Source organism: Brienomyrus brachyistius, chromosome 1 (genome assembly GCF_023856365.1).
Source record: "Brienomyrus brachyistius isolate T26 chromosome 1, BBRACH_0.4, whole genome shotgun sequence".
In the NCBI taxonomy this organism is placed as follows: domain Eukaryota; kingdom Metazoa; phylum Chordata; class Actinopteri; order Osteoglossiformes; family Mormyridae; genus Brienomyrus; species Brienomyrus brachyistius.
Window position 1 is genome coordinate 35,974,479 of NC_064533.1, and position 9,009 is coordinate 35,983,487.

Genomic DNA, 9,009 nt, shown 5'->3' on the forward strand with positions numbered 1-9,009 from the left:
TCTGTGAATAGAAAAACAGACAGAAAGCCAAACAGATAAATATGGCTGTGTGTTGCCGTGGCATGCTGCATTGTTATCATTAACGCCTGCAATTCAATGGCACTATTATGTCACAGTCAGGATGACAGCGGTAGGAGGTGGGGTGGGGGGGGGTGACTCTTTCGACTCTGACGTCAGTCCCCCGTGTTATGTGCAGCAGTGGCGACACCCATGCTGTCAGTCAGGGCAGGAGGGGGGTCGGTGTCACTCACTTAAAAAAACATTTAGGACCACGAGATGGAAGCGTGCCTTCGAGTCGCTCTGCGGTGCCTCAGCCAGAGCCAGTGCCTGGATTGCCTGCTGGAGGGAGGTGCAGGTGACTGAAAACGCTCTCTTTGAATTTTTCTCTGCAACAGGCCCAGTCACCTCAACCGATTACCAAAAGTCTGGCAACCAAGTGGCTCAGCAGTGTCGCAGTCTCTTACTGCAAATTAGGCTCCCTTTTCACAGCTCCATAGGCTGCTGCTGAAAGACTCATAACACAAGGTTCAAGTTCCCACAAGTTTATTACCCTAAATATGTATGCACTATTTTCACGTAGGTGCACAGCAGGTGGTCTGGAGCTCCGCATTGCTCAATCTGTCTTCCCCGGTATCAAGACAAAGGATCTTGATGCAATTGTACTCCCATGTTGATGTTGGAAATAAATGCAAAGTTTTGCATGCCATGTTTACCCAGCATGCTCTTCTGCCCATGAAGCACTTGGTGGAGGTGTTGGGAGTACCTAAGGGAGCAAGACTGAAGCACACATTGTTAGGAGACCACTGGCCTGACGAAGACACGTACATCACGTAAACCATAATTCTTCAGGGAATCAGTCCTCAGCGGGTAAGAACATTCATGCCCAACAGACATTCAGTAATATAGCACCAGAAACACATTGTTCCCCAGCCGACTCTTAGTGTTGATTTACATGTCGGCTTTCAGGACTGGTTTCAGACACATGCTATTGGTGATGATCCTTTAACTGAGTTTATCAGAGGATGATCCCATACTAGTTTGAGAGGAATGTCTAGGTAAAGCTATAAAGAAGAGCATCTACGGAGTAATTCAGCACTGACCAAAGGGAGTCCGACACGGGCTTTGAGATCCAAGGGGTGTGTGTGCATTTAGGCAATCGTGAGTCTGTAGGAATTCACGGGTCTCTGGGTCCGTCACTGCAAGGTCACACCAAGACTGGAAGAGACAGGAATCCTGGAAGTGACAGGAAGGACCATGACTGCATGGGGGAGGAAATTGGATGGAAGTTTGTGAGGAGCACCATAACTCAGAAAGTCAATGATCAAAAAGCAGAAACCAACTCTGATGAGGGGCTTACTGAGGCCTGCGTCTCCCCTCAGAACTCTCTGCAATTCCACTTTATTGTAATACTTGTCTCTCGTTGCCATTACAGGAAGGATAAAGACAAGGGCATTATCTGGAAATGGTCTCTCACTGATACAGCTCATTCTTCAATCCCATCAGTCTCTTTGAAATATCATTGTTTCAATGACCCTAAAATTACCCTAAACACGCCTATCAGGAAGACTTTTCAGAGAATCGTGATTCTGTTTGTTTCCCCAGAAATTAGAGCCGAAAGCTTTCTAGCATCATTTTGCTGTCTGTCATTTGAAGAGGGAACAGACATTTTAGTTTTTCATTTGTAATATGGCTATAAGTGTAATGTGATTGTATTTATTACCAGGGCTTTATAGGCATTGTATTGCAACATAAACCTATAGTACAGAACAGAGGGGATTGTTCATTCCCATTGGATACAGACATCCATGTGTATACAGGTGAGAACAAGTTTTGGGCTTAGAGAACAGAGTCAGCCAGCATCCAGTGCCCCTGAAATAGCTGAGGCTAAGGACCTTTCTCATAGGCTCAGCGGTAATGCAATGACTCTGCCAACCACCATATTTAAACCCATAACCTTCAGGACATTCTGGACCTTTTTGTATTTTGGCTAATGTTACTAAACACGAGGCTGTCAGCCAAGTAAATTAACCATGCATATATGATCACCAACAGTGTTAGAGTGCCCTCTAGTGGATCTGTATTTTTACTGCAAAACACAGCACTGAGACTGTTCCTTATCCATCTGTTCCCACATTAGATTTTGCTGTAGGGAAGAGATACAAAGAGTATTATACACACAGCACAGATGGGAAGAAGGGTAGTATCGTTAACCTTAGGTCTTACTCAGGAACTGGTCTTGTGAATGTCTCTGAAAGCGGCACCCAAGACATGCCAGCACACTAGGGAACAGATGCCTGAATGACCCCTTCAGACAATGAGCAGGACCATGAGCCAGGCATTAATCCAGCAGACACTATAGGGAAACCAAAATCCCGGATGGAGTCTATGGCTGAGGAGAGCTATGTGACGTTCTTCTTGTCCTTCCTGGATGTGTTAATAAACCCTGTTTGTTAGATGCTATCTGCTTGGGGGGGTCAGATGTAGTTCATCGACTCCACAGTACGGCTTATTGTGTTAGTCAGGAACAGCTTGACTGGGAGAGATCTTATCCGACGCTTTCCGCTGTACAACATGGAGCATCGCCAAATTCCTTCCATGGGCGTATTGGGTTCACATTCCACTTGTTAGCAACCCATCACACTCTTGGTTTCAGGACTGTGAAGAGTATTGGACAGGGCAGTGGGGGTTGCCCATTGTTGGAAGAAACACTGACTTCAATCAATGCATCCATTGTATGAAAAAGACAGCTTTGTTCTCTGTGAGGTAGGCCACACTTTGAGGAAAGCCAGGTGGATGGAAAGGATTCAGTTATTTGGTTATTTCAGTTTTTACTAGCTTGTGAATCGGGAATTACTTAGGTGGACTTCGCTGACTCGTCCTGGTGATGCTTTGTCTCCTGGTCCTCAGTCACTTTCTCCCTTTTCTCGGAGCCCAAAGTGAGTCTTCTGAACACAGGACTGAAAACCAAGATGCGCTACATGTGTAGGTCGACTACATGGCACTGAAATTAAAGAACTGGACCACAATCTTGTAGATTCAAGTCTCCTTTCCTGGGTGTCCCCCAGCTTTGTGCCTTGCGCTAAGTTCCAGCAGCCCCGAGAAAAATCCTAATCAAGATAAGCAGATGGATGAAAAATGGATCAAACATTTGAATTGAAGTCAATCCATCCATTTTGTGTACCTGTGAGTCCTATGCAGAGGTCTGGAGTCTATAGGCACAAGGCAGGTTGGGGCACCAACCCATCACAGTGCACTTATGTACATACACACACACACACACACACAAACACATGTATGTAGGGTATACCTATCCTTATGGGGCCCGCTCATTCACTTCTATGGGAAAAATGCTAACGCTAACTATGACAACCTTAACCCCCACCCTGCCCTAACCATAACCATAAGTACCAAGGAAAATACGAGAGTTTTTGCATTTTTAGTTTTTTCATAGCAGTCACTGATTTTATAAAATAGAGTTTTCCCTTATGGGGACCAGGAAACCGGTCCCCATAAGGGAAAAAAACAGATATTTATCACATTATGGGGACATTGTGTCCCCATAAGGATAGGTATACCCGCTCACACACACACACAAAAGCCTGTACTCATATCTTTGTGGGGACCGTCCATTATTTATACAGGCAAAACTCTAATCCTAACATTGACAACCTTAACCCCTACCCAGCTCTAACCTTAACAATAAGCAACCAAACAAAATACAAGACTTGTGGTCCCCACAATGTATTATATGCATTACCTACAAAACTCTAATTCACTGTAGCATGTTTTCAGATTGTGAGGGGAAACCAGGGGAAACCCCTCAATGACAGAGGAAGAACATGCAGACTCCACACACAGAGAGCTGTGGCAAGCCTCAAACCATAGCCCCAGAGGTGAGAGTCAATCACTGTGCCACCATGCTGCCTACTTCCTGTCAGTTTCCTCAGGAAATATGTCATCACATAAATAGATGAGACTGGATTACTGCCAGGTAAATAAATACTATTTTCATATGATAGCTGCTATCTGTGTAGAGGCATTTGTATATGGCATATTGGTTCATATACAGGCATAAGAAGGTTTAGTGGCCAATTAAGTTTGAATTTCTAGTACAATTGGATCTCCAGTGTGGAACAGGTGTTAGTAATCATGGCTACATGTGTTCTGGATGGAACACTGCCTATATGAGGAGTTCCCATCGTCCCATCGCTATGAAAACACTGGAGATAACACTGGAATTATCATAGCAGTTTGTGTATAAATATAACATTGTGTCATTGAGGACAAAGAATGAACAATGATAATTCTTCTTTCACAATTGTGTCCAGAGAATAATCCAAACAGACCAATCATCCCCAGAAATAAATCCTGCCCAAGGATTAGATTGATTCTTACCTTTTTATCATCTCCCAATTTTGAAAGAATGACGTTTACCTAGTTCACATGGATTAAAAAATAATAATAAAAGGATCGGGAGGAAGATGAATTTGGGAATGCTGGCTGTCCGGCTGAGCTGCACAGTGAGGCTGGGGAGAGCCACAATCGGGCCAAGATGGGGGCCATGATGAACTGCACTGGGGGACAAAGCCCCACTAAACGAACAGCTGACAGGCGGGGCTCTATTACCACACACACAAAGAAAGGCAGAGATGATCTCGGACACCCACCGCCTTCGCATTGTGTGTCAGGGATGATAAGATTTCCTCATAGCAGCCCCCCTCCCCTTCCTCACCTCCGCATACGTTTTCTTTTCTATTTCTCTTTTTTTCTGTGTGCCTTTTTCTTTCCCTTTGTGTGGCAGCTCCATTTCGATTCCCTTTCTTTGCCCCTGCAAGCAGCATGAAAAGGAGCTGGAATTGAAAAAAATAAACTGGACAAATGACTCTTAAAATTGGCTTTGTTGGCGATGCTGGAGTGGAGAGGAAATTTTTTGCGGTTGCATTTTGTATGGAAGTTCTTATAGTTTTGTTTGCTATAGGCTTAACAACTAACCAAAAGGACATTCCGTTTCTTACATACAGCCATAAAGAGCTTTCACTGTGTGTGTATGACTTCAAAGACGAGTTATAGAGAAAGCCCTTCTGTCAGTGGACAGTGTCTCCCTAAATGTTCCTAAATGTCCTGCTTATTCCTCTGCTGTCGGGGTGGGTGACCAGAAGGGGCACAGAAAGTTTCGGAACACAGAAACTCAGAAGGGCCCAAAAGATAAGCATGTTAACATGCCCACCAGCCAGAAAATCCAGGTGTCACATGAGCAGTGTGCACTGTGTAAACTGCTCAAGAAAAACACAACTAAATATCAATGGCATCAGACATTGTGTCTCCTCTAACTGGCAGTGACTGAGCACCTTTTACCTCCTGACTGTAAACAAACAGAAAAACAAACTGTAAACAAAGGGAAAATTAGGCTTTTTTCTTTATATTTCTCTTACGCTAGTGATTATCTCCTATGATCCAGACATTGTAGTGAATCAGCAATTAGAAGATGAATGGATAGATGGATTGATATATCTTACTACCAAATTAGTCCAAGCTACTTGCTGATCAGCCTGAAGACTTTTCAGCGTCATTTGCCTTAATAATTTCACCTAAGATATGAAAACTGACATCTTTGTTGGTTTAACTGAATTTTTTGTTTTGAAGCAGATATTGTTTCCTGGAAAAGCTATGTTTTGCAAAATCTAGGCAAGAATACAAAATGAATAGAATACATTAACAGATTACCATGAAAATCATGTGTGTGTGTCTGTGTGTATATGTGTGTGTATATGTGTGTATGCCATTTCCCATAACCCACTTTTGAAAATACATATATGCATGTTTATTACAGATATCATGGTATCACTGTCTTCACTGGAAGCCATATCTACGACAGCTAAAGACCTGATTTCACTGTACCAGCCACTGTCACAGAGTGAAACATCGAGAGGCGATGTGCAGAATGGGAAAATGTGTGGGTTTTTGATCCGACTACACTGACCCTGTCACACATGTTGTGACAGACCTCCCCCATGAGCTCCACATCTTCTCTGCAATGAGACAATCATACCCAAATGACTCACATACAGTGTAGTGCCAGCTTCACTAACATGCACAGGGAGCCAATTTCCCATTAGAACAGGAAGAAACCTACTGAAGACTATTGGTAAAGTCAAGATGACAGCCTACTAATAGTCATCATGCAGTCTGTATTTAAAGAGCTGCTTAATTAAAATATAACTGGAATGCGGAAAAATGGTCTCACTATCATTTACCACATTTCTTTAATACTATATTTGCATTTAAGTAAATGTGTAATGATTTTGTAGAATAGATCAGCTTTGTGAAGAACATTCTACTAAAAATTATCTTTTGAACTGGATAAGACGTAACTGACTGATGTATTATAGTGTAAAACAGGACTGTAGTGAGTTACTGTAAAAATGCAGCAAAACTCAAACATGAATACATTTCATTCTACGATAATATTATTTTTAATCTTATATGGGAACTGGGTTACTGAGTAGGGCTGCGACCTCAAACTGACAGGGTTATGGGTTCTGTTCCCGGCTCGGTGTGTTTCCCCACATGCAGCCTCCCAGAGTCCAGAAACAGGTCATTAGGTGGCAGGTGCTTCTTAATAGCCCTTAATATGTGTATACAGCCTGCAATGGGCAGGCAACCCATCCCAGGTGTCCTAAATACCCCCAGCTCAGAGTGACCCTGTACAGGATTAGTGGTTATGGAAGACGTATGGATTTAGCTTTGACTCAGTTAGGGAAAGAAAAAGTAGTTCACAGGTCTCATTTGCTGAAGACAAGATTTATAAACTTGCTGCTGTTTCAAAATCTGTCTGAAATGTGAATTTAACCTTGTGCTGGCGACCCTCACTTCTTGGGGCGAGAACAGAAGGTTTAACCGTAACCTGCCATTTGTATCTGACTGTCAGCTCCCTGTGCAGATCACAGGCTATGTTCCTTAGACCCTTTAAACATGTTCCGCCCAATTTCCACTGATCCTTGACACGTCAGTCTTGCATGCATGTGTGAATAATGGGAAGGTGCTGATACATGTGCCGTGTTGGCATTGTTTGTAGGAACAGATGCTTGGATGGTCCTTTCTAAAGCTAAGATTAGTTTGGATGCTAATGAAGTCAATCAGTTTCCAAGGCCGAACAGAGGATACGTTTTAATATAAAGAAACAGACTATTTAAAACTCTGAATGGAAACTTTTGGAAATATCTTCTTTGGTGGAAATAATACAAAATCACCTATGCGGCCTGCAAGTTCACATGTGTGTGGAGTTTGCATGTTCTCCCCATGTCGTTGTGGGGTTTTTCTCCGGGTACTCCGGTTTCCCCCCACAGTCCAAAAACATGCTGAGGCTAATTTGACTTGCTAAATTGCCTGTAGGAGTGTGTGTGTGAGTGAATGGTGTGTGAGTGTGCCCTGCGATAGGCTGGCCCCACCATCCTGGGTTGTTCCCTGCCTCGTGCCCATAGCTTCTGGGATAGGCTCCGGACCCCCCGCAACCCAGTAGGATAAGTGGTTTGGAAAATGGATGGATGGATATAACAATATGGTTTATTTTTAGTGTACAAGAAAAATCATATGTCATCGTGTAAAAAGAAAGACATTTTGGAAAATGGATGGATGAATGGTATGGACCAGAATTCCGCAATTCCAGTCCTAGAGAGCCAGAATCCAACATGGTTTGCAGATTACCATGCTCAAACACACCCAACTCAGCTAATGACCAGGTTTAGCAGATGTGGCTGAGCCGGGAAATATCCAAACCTGTTTTGCAAAATGGCCTTTCACGACCGGATCATAGACATATTCCTTTGCTTGTTTCGCCATCTAGGGGTCAATTTGTTTTATTCATAAGTTTGATAATTGCTTTCGTTATATTCAGCGAACGGGGTGGAGCGTGGAATTCATTTTATCGTCTTGTCCGGCATAACACAATATTAGCGAAATCAGTTAATATCATTCGCAGTACATAATATTACCAGTTGCAATGTAGGTGATAAATACATTTGCATTAATTATCTAAATATAATGGATTTTTACGCGTGATTGCCTACTATTGCAAATTAATGCAGAAATAAATATGCCTATTATATCTTTTTTTATTTATACGAACCAATTTGATAATGACTGAAATATATCTAGTGCTTCTTCGGTGATTAGTATGATCACTATGGCTGTTTCGAAACTTGGGAATATCTGACTTCTTGATTTCTGATCATTTTTACCCAAGACAACAGCGTAAACTGTACTCTAATTTTCACCACGGCGATGGGGATCCGCTAGAAAATCTCACGTCTGCCAGACGTCAGATCCTAACGTACCTTTTCACCTATGAACTGAGTCCGTACATTCATGCACCCACCTTCCAACCGCTAGGGGGAGCTAGAACCTATGGAACTGGCATATTCTTGATAACCTAGATAAGATGCCAGTCCCTTGCAGGGCACATACACGCAACTATCCTAACTGCAAGTCTTTATACTTCAAAAGGAACCGACGTATCCGTAAAAGACCCTGAAAAGTTTTACGGATAGAAAATATAAAACGTAATAAAAAATCCAAAGTAGCATAGAAAGTAATCACATTAATACTGGGGATGTAATTAATACAAATTTGACTGAGCTATGGTTAGCAAAGTCTGCAATGGTTCAAGGTGATGCAAGTCAAAAACATGTTTTTATACTCTGAAACTATATCAATTAATTGGATATTTCATTATGACAGGGAAGGAGTGTTAAGCTTAGCTAAAGTTAACTGTAGACACGATACCTACTGAGCATGCAGAAGATGTCCTCTCTTCATTGACGGATAAACAATACAGTACAAAGGTTGTGTTATGAATGATGTCAAAGGTCAGTCTCAACCCACTATAACAAGAGCAATTCAAAGAACATACTCAAATTCTTTAATATTATTATGAATAATGCAATTATCAAAATACTTTGTTTATAACAAAGAAAATATGTAGTTTCTTTTACCTTTTTAATTTATTAACTT

At 42.2% G+C, this 9,009-nt stretch overlaps 1 long non-coding RNA gene across 1 annotated transcript; it reads left to right on the forward strand.

The window, feature by feature from the left end:
* Positions 1-750: 750 nt before the first annotated feature.
* LOC125731923 (uncharacterized) lies at positions 751-5,946 on the forward strand. The gene is made up of 3 exons (XR_007391671.1): positions 751-867; positions 3,793-3,893; positions 5,831-5,946. It is a non-coding gene; the product is annotated as an uncharacterized LOC125731923 (long non-coding RNA).
* Positions 5,947-9,009: the final 3,063 nt, after the last annotated feature.